The following is a 12,186-nucleotide window of genomic DNA, read 5'->3' as shown; positions in this document are numbered from 1 at the left end:
TGTAGTAGGATGGCTACTGGCTTAAGCTGTTGTCTAAAAGGACACTATTGTAAAAGTCAGCAAAAGAAGTTGACTCGGAGTCATACCAGGGAGAAAAAGCAGAATTCCCAAGTGCATGTGTCCCATTAACTAGCAGCTGAATGATGATGAGGTGATCAGTGGATGTGTCATTTAGTTTGAAAAGCCCAAACTAAGAGTGTTGACAGCAAATGTACAAAGTGTGACTGAAAATCAGTATTTGTGTACTGTTTCCAATGTGTCCCACGTGTGTACTGAGGCTCAAGGGATTATATAAGAGATAGCTTTACGCTGTGAAGAGTTGAGGGTAGCATCCACATGTATATATAGAGTGTTTGTTGGGGAGACCTTCGCTTACGGCCATACCACCCTGAACACGCCCGATCTCGTCTGATCTCGGAAGCTAAGCAGGGTCGGGCCTGGTTAGTACTTGGATGGGAGACCGCCTGGGAATACCAGGTGCTGTAAGCTTTTGCAACCACCACAGGGCGCTGCTGTTGCTGCTGTTGCTGCTGCTGCCGCTTGTCTTGTTTCACAATCCAAGTCTTTTGCAGGTCATATGATTTGACGTGTAACACAGTGGGCAGCACGGTGTCACCCATGTCACTGTAGTAGGATGGCTACTGGCTTAAGCTGTTGTCTAAAAGGACACTATTGTAAAAGTCAGCAAAAGAAGTTGACTCGGAGTCATACCAGGGAGAAAAAGCAGAATTCCCAAGTGCATGTGTCCCATTAACTAGCAGCTGAATGATGATGAGGTGATCAGTGGATGTGTCATTTAGTTTGAAAAGCCCAAACTAAGAGTGTTGAGAGCAAATGTACAGAGTGTGACTGAAAATCAGTATTTGTGTACTGTTTCCAATGTGTCCCACGTGTGTACTGAGGCTCAAGGGATTATATAAGAGATAGCTTTACGCTGTGAAGAGTTGAGGGTAGCATCCACATGTATATATAGAGTGTTTGTTGGGGAGACCTTCGCTTACGGCCATACCACCCTGAACACGCCCGATCTCGTCTGATCTCGGAAGCTAAGCAGGGTCGGGCCTGGTTAGTACTTGGATGGGAGACCGCCTGGGAATACCAGGTGCTGTAAGCTTTTGCAACCACCACAGGGCGCTGCTGTTGCTGCTGTTGCTGCTGTTGCTGCTGCTGCCGCTTGTCTTGTTTCACAATCCAAGTCTTTTGCAGGTCATATGATTTGACGTGTAACACAGTGGGCAGCACGGTGTCACCCATGTCACTGTAGTAGGATGGCTACTGGCTTAAGCTGTTGTCTAAAAGGACACTATTGTAAAAGTCAGCAAAAGAAGTTGACTCGGAGTCATACCAGGGAGAAAAAGCAGAATTCCCAAGTGCATGTGTCCCATTAACTAGCAGCTGAATGATGATGAGGTGATCAGTGGATGTGTCATTTAGTTTGAAAAGCCCAAACTAAGAGTGTTGAGAGCAAATGTACAGAGTGTGACTGAAAATCAGTATTTGTGTACTGTTTCCAATGTGTCCCACGTGTGTACTGAGGCTCAAGGGATTATATAAGAGATAGCTTTACGCTGTGAAGAGTTGAGGGTAGCATCCACATGTATATATAGAGTGTTTGTTGGGGAGACCTTCGCTTACGGCCATACCACCCTGAACACGCCCGATCTCGTCTGATCTCGGAAGCTAAGCAGGGTCGGGCCTGGTTAGTACTTGGATGGGAGACCGCCTGGGAATACCAGGTGCTGTAAGCTTTTGCAACCACCACAGGGCGCTGCTGTTGCTGCTGTTGCTGCTGCTGCCGCTTGTCTTGTTTCACAATCCAAGTCTTTTGCAGGTCATATGATTTGACGTGTAACACAGTGGGCAGCACGGTGTCACCCATGTCACTGTAGTAGGATGGCTACTGGCTTAAGCTGTTGTCTAAAAGGACACTATTGTAAAAGTCAGCAAAAGAAGTTGACTCGGAGTCATACCAGGGAGAAAAAGCAGAATTCCCAAGTGCATGTGTCCCATTAACTAGCAGCTGAATGATGATGAGGTGATCAGTGGATGTGTCATTTAGTTTGAAAAGCCCAAACTAAGAGTGTTGAGAGCAAATGTACAAAGTGTGACTGAAAATCAGTATTTGTGTACTGTTTCCAATGTGTCCCACGTGTGTACTGAGGCTCAAGGGATTATATAAGAGATAGCTTTACGCTGTGAAGAGTTGAGGGTAGCATCCACATGTATATATAGAGTGTTTGTTGGGGAGACCTTCGCTTACGGCCATACCACCCTGAACACGCCCGATCTCGTCTGATCTCGGAAGCTAAGCAGGGTCGGGCCTGGTTAGTACTTGGATGGGAGACCGCCTGGGAATACCAGGTGCTGTAAGCTTTTGCAACCACCACAGGGCGCTGCTGTTGCTGCTGTTGCTGCTGTTGCTGCTGCTGCCGCTTGTCTTGTTTCACAATCCAAGTCTTTTGCAGGTCATATGATTTGACGTGTAACACAGTGGGCAGCACGGTGTCACCCATGTCACTGTAGTAGGATGGCTACTGGCTTAAGCTGTTGTCTAAAAGGACACTATTGTAAAAGTCAGCAAAAGAAGTTGACTCGGAGTCATACCAGGGAGAAAAAGCAGAATTCCCAAGTGCATGTGTCCCATTAACTAGCAGCTGAATGATGATGAGGTGATCAGTGGATGTGTCATTTAGTTTGAAAAGCCCAAACTAAGAGTGTTGAGAGCAAATGTACAAAGTGTGACTGAAAATCAGTATTTGTGTACTGTTTCCAATGTGTCCCACGTGTGTACTGAGGCTCAAGGGATTATATAAGAGATAGCTTTACGCTGTGAAGAGTTGAGGGTAGCATCCACATGTATATATAGAGTGTTTGTTGGGGAGACCTTCGCTTACGGCCATACCACCCTGAACACGCCCGATCTCGTCTGATCTCGGAAGCTAAGCAGGGTCGGGCCTGGTTAGTACTTGGATGGGAGACCGCCTGGGAATACCAGGTGCTGTAAGCTTTTGCAACCACCACAGGGCGCTGCTGTTGCTGCTGTTGCTGCTGCTGCCGCTTGTCTTGTTTCACAATCCAAGTCTTTTGCAGGTCATATGATTTGACGTGTAACACAGTGGGCAGCACGGTGTCACCCATGTCACTGTAGTAGGATGGCTACTGGCTTAAGCTGTTGTCTAAAAGGACACTATTGTAAAAGTCAGCAAAAGAAGTTGACTCGGAGTCATACCAGGGAGAAAAAGCAGAATTCCCAAGTGCATGTGTCCCATTAACTAGCAGCTGAATGATGATGAGGTGATCAGTGGATGTGTCATTTAGTTTGAAAAGCCCAAACTAAGAGTGTTGAGAGCAAATGTACAAAGTGTGACTGAAAATCAGTATTTGTGTACTGTTTCCAATGTGTCCCACGTGTGTACTGAGGCTCAAGGGATTATATAAGAGATAGCTTTACGCTGTGAAGAGTTGAGGGTAGCATCCACATGTATATATAGAGTGTTTGTTGGGGAGACCTTCGCTTACGGCCATACCACCCTGAACACGCCCGATCTCGTCTGATCTCGGAAGCTAAGCAGGGTCGGGCCTGGTTAGTACTTGGATGGGAGACCGCCTGGGAATACCAGGTGCTGTAAGCTTTTGCAACCACCACAGGGCGCTGCTGTTGCTGCTGTTGCTGCTGTTGCTGCTGCTGCCGCTTGTCTTGTTTCACAATCCAAGTCTTTTGCAGGTCATATGATTTGACGTGTAACACAGTGGGCAGCACGGTGTCACCCATGTCACTGTAGTAGGATGGCTACTGGCTTAAGCTGTTGTCTAAAAGGACACTATTGTAAAAGTCAGCAAAAGAAGTTGACTCGGAGTCATACCAGGGAGAAAAAGCAGAATTCCCAAGTGCATGTGTCCCATTAACTAGCAGCTGAATGATGATGAGGTGATCAGTGGATGTGTCATTTAGTTTGAAAAGCCCAAACTAAGAGTGTTGAGAGCAAATGTACAAAGTGTGACTGAAAATCAGTATTTGTGTACTGTTTCCAATGTGTCCCACGTGTGTACTGAGGCTCAAGGGATTATATAAGAGATAGCTTTACGCTGTGAAGAGTTGAGGGTAGCATCCACATGTATATATAGAGTGTTTGTTGGGGAGACCTTCGCTTACGGCCATACCACCCTGAACACGCCCGATCTCGTCTGATCTCGGAAGCTAAGCAGGGTCGGGCCTGGTTAGTACTTGGATGGGAGACCGCCTGGGAATACCAGGTGCTGTAAGCTTTTGCAACCACCACAGGGCGCTGCTGTTGCTGCTGTTGCTGCTGCTGCCGCTTGTCTTGTTTCACAATCCAAGTCTTTTGCAGGTCATATGATTTGACGTGTAACACAGTGGGCAGCACGGTGTCACCCATGTCACTGTAGTAGGATGGCTACTGGCTTAAGCTGTTGTCTAAAAGGACACTATTGTAAAAGTCAGCAAAAGAAGTTGACTCGGAGTCAAACCAGGGAGAAAAAGCAGAATTCCCAAGTGCATGTGTCCCATTAACTAGCAGCTGAATGATGATGAGGTGATCAGTGGATGTGTCATTTAGTTTGAAAAGCCCAAACTAAGAGTGTTGAAAGCAAATGTACAAAGTGTGACTGAAAATCAGTATTTGTGTACTGTTTCCAATGTGTCCCACGTGTGTACTGAGGCTCAAGGGATTATATAAGAGATAGCTTTACGCTGTGAAGAGTTGAGGGTAGCATCCACATGTATATATAGAGTGTTTGTTGGGGAGACCTTCGCTTACGGCCATACCACCCTGAACACGCCCGATCTCGTCTGATCTCGGAAGCTAAGCAGGGTCGGGCCTGGTTAGTACTTGGATGGGAGACCGCCTGGGAATACCAGGTGCTGTAAGCTTTTGCAACCACCACAGGGCGCTGCTGTTGCTGCTGTTGCTGCTGTTGCTGCTGCTGCTGCTGCTGCTGCCGCTTGTCTTGTTTCACAATCCAAGTCTTTTGCAGGTCATATGATTTGACGTGTAACACAGTGGGCAGCACGGTGTCACCCATGTCACTGTAGTAGGATGGCTACTGGCTTAAGCTGTTGTCTAAAAGGACACTATTGTAAAAGTCAGCAAAAGAAGTTGACTCGGAGTCATACCAGGGAGAAAAAGCAGAATTCCCAAGTGCATGTGTCCCATTAACTAGCAGCTGAATGATGATGAGGTGATCAGTGGATGTGTCATTTAGTTTGAAAAGCCCAAACTAAGAGTGTTGAGAGCAAATGTACAAAGTGTGACTGAAAATCAGTATTTGTGTACTGTTTCCAATGTGTCCCACGTGTGTACTGAGGCTCAAGGGATTATATAAGAGATAGCTTTACGCTGTGAAGAGTTGAGGGTAGCATCCACATGTATATATAGAGTGTTTGTTGGGGAGACCTTCGCTTACGGCTAGTGATGTGACGTTCCGTTTCGAGGCTTCGAAGCGTGTGCCGAGTAGGGGAGGGGGCGTTTCCGCGATGCGCGTATCGAGGCTTGCTTCATTTAGGGGAGGAGCCAAAAATGATGACGTCCGAAGCCTCGCTGCCCGGCTGTACCACGTGATTACTTCGTGAAGTGGTTCAGATTTAGCGCGAGGTTTTACAGCTATATAGACCCCTATATAGGCTCCATTCAAAATGTGGGTTTTTGAAGGAGAGTTGCGGTCAGTTGAGAGTTTGGATAGTTTGGAGAGTTTGGATACTAGAGTTTGGACAGCGTTTATATAGTTTGGAGAGTTTAGGGAGAGATAGAGATTTAGGAGAGGGAGGAGAGTAGGATAGGTGATATAGGATGGAGCCAGCGAGGCTCATCATTGTCCAAGTTTCACAAGCATAATCTGTGCCCTTTTCCTAGTTCCACAAGCACTTTCACTGTCCTCTGCCTGATTACACCCATGCCATTTTCAGAAAAACATTGCACAACCTGCCATATTATGATATTACCATTTTGGGAAGACTTACACACACAGAATACATTCAAAGAATTTATTAAACACATATGTACAGAAATGATTTGGTCATACATTTTTTGTAATTCATAGTCATTTCTAACAGACACAAAAATTCAATTCATCACACATTATGTGGTTCAGATACAGCTGCCTGTGATTATACACTTGGCCAGTAGGTGGTTTCGTGTGCACATGAAGCTTCGAGAAATGAACCCTTTCTCGAACCAATTGGCTCAAGTGGTTCAATGCCTCATGAGGCTTCATCTCACCATCACTACTTACGGCCATACCACCCTGAACACGCCCGATCTCGTCTGATCTCGGAAGCTAAGCAGGGTCGGGCCTGGTTAGTACTTGGATGGGAGACCGCCTGGGAATACCAGGTGCTGTAAGCTTTTGCAACCACCACAGGGCGCTGCTGTTGCTGCTGTTGCTGCTGTTGCTGCTGCTGCTGCTGCTGCCGCTTGTCTTGTTTCACAATCCAAGTCTTTTGCAGGTCATATGATTTGACGTGTAACACAGTGGGCAGCACGGTGTCACCCATGTCACTGTAGTAGGATGGCTACTGGCTTAAGCTGTTGTCTAAAAGGACACTATTGTAAAAGTCAGCAAAAGAAGTTGACTCGGAGTCATACCAGGGAGAAAAAGCAGAATTCCCAAGTGCATGTGTCCCATTAACTAGCAGCTGAATGATGATGAGGTGATCAGTGGATGTGTCATTTAGTTTGAAAAGCCCAAACTAAGAGTGTTGAGAGCAAATGTACAAAGTGTGACTGAAAATCAGTATTTGTGTACTGTTTCCAATGTGTCCCACGTGTGTACTGAGGCTCAAGGGATTATATAAGAGATAGCTTTACGCTGTGAAGAGTTGAGGGTAGCATCCACATGTATATATAGAGTGTTTGTTGGGGAGACCTTCGCTTACGGCCATACCACCCTGAACACGCCCGATCTCGTCTGATCTCGGAAGCTAAGCAGGGTCGGGCCTGGTTAGTACTTGGATGGGAGACCGCCTGGGAATACCAGGTGCTGTAAGCTTTTGCAACCACCACAGGGCGCTGCTGTTGCTGCTGTTGCTGCTGTTGCTGCTGCTGCCGCTTGTCTTGTTTCACAATCCAAGTCTTTTGCAGGTCATATGATTTGACGTGTAACACAGTGGGCAGCACGGTGTCACCCATGTCACTGTAGTAGGATGGCTACTGGCTTAAGCTGTTGTCTAAAAGGACACTATTGTAAAAGTCAGCAAAAGAAGTTGACTCGGAGTCATACCAGGGAGAAAAAGCAGAATTCCCAAGTGCATGTGTCCCATTAACTAGCAGCTGAATGATGATGAGGTGATCAGTGGATGTGTCATTTAGTTTGAAAAGCCCAAACTAAGAGTGTTGACAGCAAATGTACAAAGTGTGACTGAAAATCAGTATTTGTGTACTGTTTCCAATGTGTCCCACGTGTGTACTGAGGCTCAAGGGATTATATAAGAGATAGCTTTACGCTGTGAAGAGTTGAGGGTAGCATCCACATGTATATATAGAGTGTTTGTTGGGGAGACCTTCGCTTACGGCCATACCACCCTGAACACGCCCGATCTCGTCTGATCTCGGAAGCTAAGCAGGGTCGGGCCTGGTTAGTACTTGGATGGGAGACCGCCTGGGAATACCAGGTGCTGTAAGCTTTTGCAACCACCACAGGGCGCTGCTGTTGCTGCTGTTGCTGCTGTTGCTGCTGCTGCTGCTGCTGCCGCTTGTCTTGTTTCACAATCCAAGTCTTTTGCAGGTCATATGATTTGACGTGTAACACAGTGGGCAGCACGGTGTCACCCATGTCACTGTAGTAGGATGGCTACTGGCTTAAGCTGTTGTCTAAAAGGACACTATTGTAAAAGTCAGCAAAAGAAGTTGACTCGGAGTCATACCAGGGAGAAAAAGCAGAATTCCCAAGTGCATGTGTCCCATTAACTAGCAGCTGAATGATGATGAGGTGATCAGTGGATGTGTCATTTAGTTTGAAAAGCCCAAACTAAGAGTGTTGAGAGCAAATGTACAAAGTGTGACTGAAAATCAGTATTTGTGTACTGTTTCCAATGTGTCCCACGTGTGTACTGAGGCTCAAGGGATTATATAAGAGATAGCTTTACGCTGTGAAGAGTTGAGGGTAGCATCCACATGTATATATAGAGTGTTTGTTGGGGAGACCTTCGCTTACGGCCATACCACCCTGAACACGCCCGATCTCGTCTGATCTCGGAAGCTAAGCAGGGTCGGGCCTGGTTAGTACTTGGATGGGAGACCGCCTGGGAATACCAGGTGCTGTAAGCTTTTGCAACCACCACAGGGCGCTGCTGTTGCTGCTGTTGCTGCTGTTGCTGCTGCTGCCGCTTGTCTTGTTTCACAATCCAAGTCTTTTGCAGGTCATATGATTTGACGTGTAACACAGTGGGCAGCACGGTGTCACCCATGTCACTGTAGTAGGATGGCTACTGGCTTAAGCTGTTGTCTAAAAGGACACTATTGTAAAAGTCAGCAAAAGAAGTTGACTCGGAGTCATACCAGGGAGAAAAAGCAGAATTCCCAAGTGCATGTGTCCCATTAACTAGCAGCTGAATGATGATGAGGTGATCAGTGGATGTGTCATTTAGTTTGAAAAGCCCAAACTAAGAGTGTTGACAGCAAATGTACAAAGTGTGACTGAAAATCAGTATTTGTGTACTGTTTCCAATGTGTCCCACGTGTGTACTGAGGCTCAAGGGATTATATAAGAGATAGCTTTACGCTGTGAAGAGTTGAGGGTAGCATCCACATGTATATATAGAGTGTTTGTTGGGGAGACCTTCGCTTACGGCCATACCACCCTGAACACGCCCGATCTCGTCTGATCTCGGAAGCTAAGCAGGGTCGGGCCTGGTTAGTACTTGGATGGGAGACCGCCTGGGAATACCAGGTGCTGTAAGCTTTTGCAACCACCACAGGGCGCTGCTGTTGCTGCTGTTGCTGCTGTTGCTGCTGCTGCTGCTGCTGCCGCTTGTCTTGTTTCACAATCCAAGTCTTTTGCAGGTCATATGATTTGACGTGTAACACAGTGGGCAGCACGGTGTCACCCATGTCACTGTAGTAGGATGGCTACTGGCTTAAGCTGTTGTCTAAAAGGACACTATTGTAAAAGTCAGCAAAAGAAGTTGACTCGGAGTCATACCAGGGAGAAAAAGCAGAATTCCCAAGTGCATGTGTCCCATTAACTAGCAGCTGAATGATGATGAGGTGATCAGTGGATGTGTCATTTAGTTTGAAAAGCCCAAACTAAGAGTGTTGAGAGCAAATGTACAAAGTGTGACTGAAAATCAGTATTTGTGTACTGTTTCCAATGTGTCCCACGTGTGTACTGAGGCTCAAGGGATTATATAAGAGATAGCTTTACGCTGTGAAGAGTTGAGGGTAGCATCCACATGTATATATAGAGTGTTTGTTGGGGAGACCTTCGCTTACGGCCATACCACCCTGAACACGCCCGATCTCGTCTGATCTCGGAAGCTAAGCAGGGTCGGGCCTGGTTAGTACTTGGATGGGAGACCGCCTGGGAATACCAGGTGCTGTAAGCTTTTGCAACCACCACAGGGCGCTGCTGTTGCTGCTGTTGCTGCTGCTGCTGCTGCTGCCGCTTGTCTTGTTTCACAATCCAAGTCTTTTGCAGGTCATATGATTTGACGTGTAACACAGTGGGCAGCACGGTGTCACCCATGTCACTGTAGTAGGATGGCTACTGGCTTAAGCTGTTGTCTAAAAGGACACTATTGTAAAAGTCAGCAAAAGAAGTTGACTCGGAGTCATACCAGGGAGAAAAAGCAGAATTCCCAAGTGCATGTGTCCCATTAACTAGCAGCTGAATGATGATGAGGTGATCAGTGGATGTGTCATTTAGTTTGAAAAGCCCAAACTAAGAGTGTTGACAGCAAATGTACAAAGTGTGACTGAAAATCAGTATTTGTGTACTGTTTCCAATGTGTCCCACGTGTGTACTGAGGCTCAAGGGATTATATAAGAGATAGCTTTACGCTGTGAAGAGTTGAGGGTAGCATCCACATGTATATATAGAGTGTTTGTTGGGGAGACCTTCGCTTACGGCCATACCACCCTGAACACGCCCGATCTCGTCTGATCTCGGAAGCTAAGCAGGGTCGGGCCTGGTTAGTACTTGGATGGGAGACCGCCTGGGAATACCAGGTGCTGTAAGCTTTTGCAACCACCACAGGGCGCTGCTGTTGCTGCTGTTGCTGCTGTTGCTGCTGCTGCTGCTGCTGCCGCTTGTCTTGTTTCACAATCCAAGTCTTTTGCAGGTCATATGATTTGACGTGTAACACAGTGGGCAGCACGGTGTCACCCATGTCACTGTAGTAGGATGGCTACTGGCTTAAGCTGTTGTCTAAAAGGACACTATTGTAAAAGTCAGCAAAAGAAGTTGACTCGGAGTCATACCAGGGAGAAAAAGCAGAATTCCCAAGTGCATGTGTCCCATTAACTAGCAGCTGAATGATGATGAGGTGATCAGTGGATGTGTCATTTAGTTTGAAAAGCCCAAACTAAGAGTGTTGAGAGCAAATGTACAAAGTGTGACTGAAAATCAGTATTTGTGTACTGTTTCCAATGTGTCCCACGTGTGTACTGAGGCTCAAGGGATTATATAAGAGATAGCTTTACGCTGTGAAGAGTTGAGGGTAGCATCCACATGTATATATAGAGTGTTTGTTGGGGAGACCTTCGCTTACGGCCATACCACCCTGAACACGCCCGATCTCGTCTGATCTCGGAAGCTAAGCAGGGTCGGGCCTGGTTAGTACTTGGATGGGAGACCGCCTGGGAATACCAGGTGCTGTAAGCTTTTGCAACCACCACAGGGCGCTGCTGTTGCTGCTGTTGCTGCTGCTGCTGCTGCTGCCGCTTGTCTTGTTTCACAATCCAAGTCTTTTGCAGGTCATATGATTTGACGTGTAACACAGTGGGCAGCACGGTGTCACCCATGTCACTGTAGTAGGATGGCTACTGGCTTAAGCTGTTGTCTAAAAGGACACTATTGTAAAAGTCAGCAAAAGAAGTTGACTCGGAGTCATACCAGGGAGAAAAAGCAGAATTCCCAAGTGCATGTGTCCCATTAACTAGCAGCTGAATGATGATGAGGTGATCAGTGGATGTGTCATTTAGTTTGAAAAGCCCAAACTAAGAGTGTTGACAGCAAATGTACAAAGTGTGACTGAAAATCAGTATTTGTGTACTGTTTCCAATGTGTCCCACGTGTGTACTGAGGCTCAAGGGATTATATAAGAGATAGCTTTACGCTGTGAAGAGTTGAGGGTAGCATCCACATGTATATATAGAGTGTTTGTTGGGGAGACCTTCGCTTACGGCCATACCACCCTGAACACGCCCGATCTCGTCTGATCTCGGAAGCTAAGCAGGGTCGGGCCTGGTTAGTACTTGGATGGGAGACCGCCTGGGAATACCAGGTGCTGTAAGCTTTTGCAACCACCACAGGGCGCTGCTGTTGCTGCTGTTGCTGCTGTTGCTGCTGCTGCTGCTGCTGCCGCTTGTCTTGTTTCACAATCCAAGTCTTTTGCAGGTCATATGATTTGACGTGTAACACAGTGGGCAGCACGGTGTCACCCATGTCACTGTAGTAGGATGGCTACTGGCTTAAGCTGTTGTCTAAAAGGACACTATTGTAAAAGTCAGCAAAAGAAGTTGACTCGGAGTCATACCAGGGAGAAAAAGCAGAATTCCCAAGTGCATGTGTCCCATTAACTAGCAGCTGAATGATGATGAGGTGATCAGTGGATGTGTCATTTAGTTTGAAAAGCCCAAACTAAGAGTGTTGACAGCAAATGTACAAAGTGTGACTGAAAATCAGTATTTGTGTACTGTTTCCAATGTGTCCCACGTGTGTACTGAGGCTCAAGGGATTATATAAGAGATAGCTTTACGCTGTGAAGAGTTGAGGGTAGCATCCACATGTATATATAGAGTGTTTGTTGGGGAGACCTTCGCTTACGGCCATACCACCCTGAACACGCCCGATCTCGTCTGATCTCGGAAGCTAAGCAGGGTCGGGCCTGGTTAGTACTTGGATGGGAGACCGCCTGGGAATACCAGGTGCTGTAAGCTTTTGCAACCACCACAGGGCGCTGCTGTTGCTGCTGTTGCTGCTGCTGCCGCTTGTCTTGTTTCACAATCCAAG

General features: G+C 46.9%; 18 non-coding genes across 18 annotated transcripts; all 18 read left to right on the top strand.

Moving 5' to 3' along the window:
• The first annotated feature begins 370 nt into the window (after positions 1–370).
• LOC131464764 (5S ribosomal RNA) lies at positions 371–489 on the top strand. The gene has a single exon (XR_009241260.1). It is a non-coding gene; the product is annotated as a 5S ribosomal RNA (ribosomal RNA).
• A 506-nt stretch (positions 490–995) lies between these two features.
• On the top strand, positions 996–1,114 carry LOC131464763 (5S ribosomal RNA). Its single transcript, XR_009241259.1, has one exon. It is a non-coding gene; the product is annotated as a 5S ribosomal RNA (ribosomal RNA).
• A 515-nt stretch (positions 1,115–1,629) lies between these two features.
• LOC131464762 (5S ribosomal RNA) lies at positions 1,630–1,748 on the top strand. The gene has a single exon (XR_009241258.1). It is a non-coding gene; the product is annotated as a 5S ribosomal RNA (ribosomal RNA).
• Positions 1,749–2,254: 506 nt separating this feature from the next.
• LOC131464761 (5S ribosomal RNA) lies at positions 2,255–2,373 on the top strand. Its single transcript, XR_009241257.1, has one exon. It is a non-coding gene; the product is annotated as a 5S ribosomal RNA (ribosomal RNA).
• A 515-nt stretch (positions 2,374–2,888) lies between these two features.
• LOC131464760 (5S ribosomal RNA) lies at positions 2,889–3,007 on the top strand. Its single transcript, XR_009241256.1, has one exon. It is a non-coding gene; the product is annotated as a 5S ribosomal RNA (ribosomal RNA).
• A 506-nt stretch (positions 3,008–3,513) lies between these two features.
• On the top strand, positions 3,514–3,632 carry LOC131464759 (5S ribosomal RNA). Its single transcript, XR_009241255.1, has one exon. It is a non-coding gene; the product is annotated as a 5S ribosomal RNA (ribosomal RNA).
• Positions 3,633–4,147: 515 nt separating this feature from the next.
• On the top strand, positions 4,148–4,266 carry LOC131464758 (5S ribosomal RNA). Its single transcript, XR_009241254.1, has one exon. It is a non-coding gene; the product is annotated as a 5S ribosomal RNA (ribosomal RNA).
• A 506-nt stretch (positions 4,267–4,772) lies between these two features.
• On the top strand, positions 4,773–4,891 carry LOC131464757 (5S ribosomal RNA). Its single transcript, XR_009241253.1, has one exon. It is a non-coding gene; the product is annotated as a 5S ribosomal RNA (ribosomal RNA).
• A 1,352-nt stretch (positions 4,892–6,243) lies between these two features.
• LOC131464729 (5S ribosomal RNA) lies at positions 6,244–6,362 on the top strand. The gene has a single exon (XR_009241228.1). It is a non-coding gene; the product is annotated as a 5S ribosomal RNA (ribosomal RNA).
• A 524-nt stretch (positions 6,363–6,886) lies between these two features.
• Positions 6,887–7,005, top strand: LOC131464754 (5S ribosomal RNA). The gene has a single exon (XR_009241251.1). It is a non-coding gene; the product is annotated as a 5S ribosomal RNA (ribosomal RNA).
• Positions 7,006–7,520: 515 nt separating this feature from the next.
• On the top strand, positions 7,521–7,639 carry LOC131464753 (5S ribosomal RNA). The gene has a single exon (XR_009241250.1). It is a non-coding gene; the product is annotated as a 5S ribosomal RNA (ribosomal RNA).
• Positions 7,640–8,163: 524 nt separating this feature from the next.
• Positions 8,164–8,282, top strand: LOC131464752 (5S ribosomal RNA). Its single transcript, XR_009241249.1, has one exon. It is a non-coding gene; the product is annotated as a 5S ribosomal RNA (ribosomal RNA).
• Positions 8,283–8,797: 515 nt separating this feature from the next.
• LOC131464751 (5S ribosomal RNA) lies at positions 8,798–8,916 on the top strand. Its single transcript, XR_009241248.1, has one exon. It is a non-coding gene; the product is annotated as a 5S ribosomal RNA (ribosomal RNA).
• Positions 8,917–9,440: 524 nt separating this feature from the next.
• On the top strand, positions 9,441–9,559 carry LOC131464750 (5S ribosomal RNA). The gene has a single exon (XR_009241247.1). It is a non-coding gene; the product is annotated as a 5S ribosomal RNA (ribosomal RNA).
• A 515-nt stretch (positions 9,560–10,074) lies between these two features.
• On the top strand, positions 10,075–10,193 carry LOC131464749 (5S ribosomal RNA). Its single transcript, XR_009241246.1, has one exon. It is a non-coding gene; the product is annotated as a 5S ribosomal RNA (ribosomal RNA).
• A 524-nt stretch (positions 10,194–10,717) lies between these two features.
• LOC131464748 (5S ribosomal RNA) lies at positions 10,718–10,836 on the top strand. The gene has a single exon (XR_009241245.1). It is a non-coding gene; the product is annotated as a 5S ribosomal RNA (ribosomal RNA).
• Positions 10,837–11,351: 515 nt separating this feature from the next.
• LOC131464747 (5S ribosomal RNA) lies at positions 11,352–11,470 on the top strand. Its single transcript, XR_009241244.1, has one exon. It is a non-coding gene; the product is annotated as a 5S ribosomal RNA (ribosomal RNA).
• A 524-nt stretch (positions 11,471–11,994) lies between these two features.
• On the top strand, positions 11,995–12,113 carry LOC131464746 (5S ribosomal RNA). The gene has a single exon (XR_009241243.1). It is a non-coding gene; the product is annotated as a 5S ribosomal RNA (ribosomal RNA).
• Positions 12,114–12,186: the final 73 nt, after the last annotated feature.

Source organism: Solea solea, chromosome 8, assembly GCF_958295425.1.
Source record: "Solea solea chromosome 8, fSolSol10.1, whole genome shotgun sequence".
Lineage (NCBI taxonomy): Eukaryota > Metazoa > Chordata > Actinopteri > Pleuronectiformes > Soleidae > Solea > Solea solea.
This window is presented reverse-complemented; position numbering and strand designations above follow the sequence as displayed.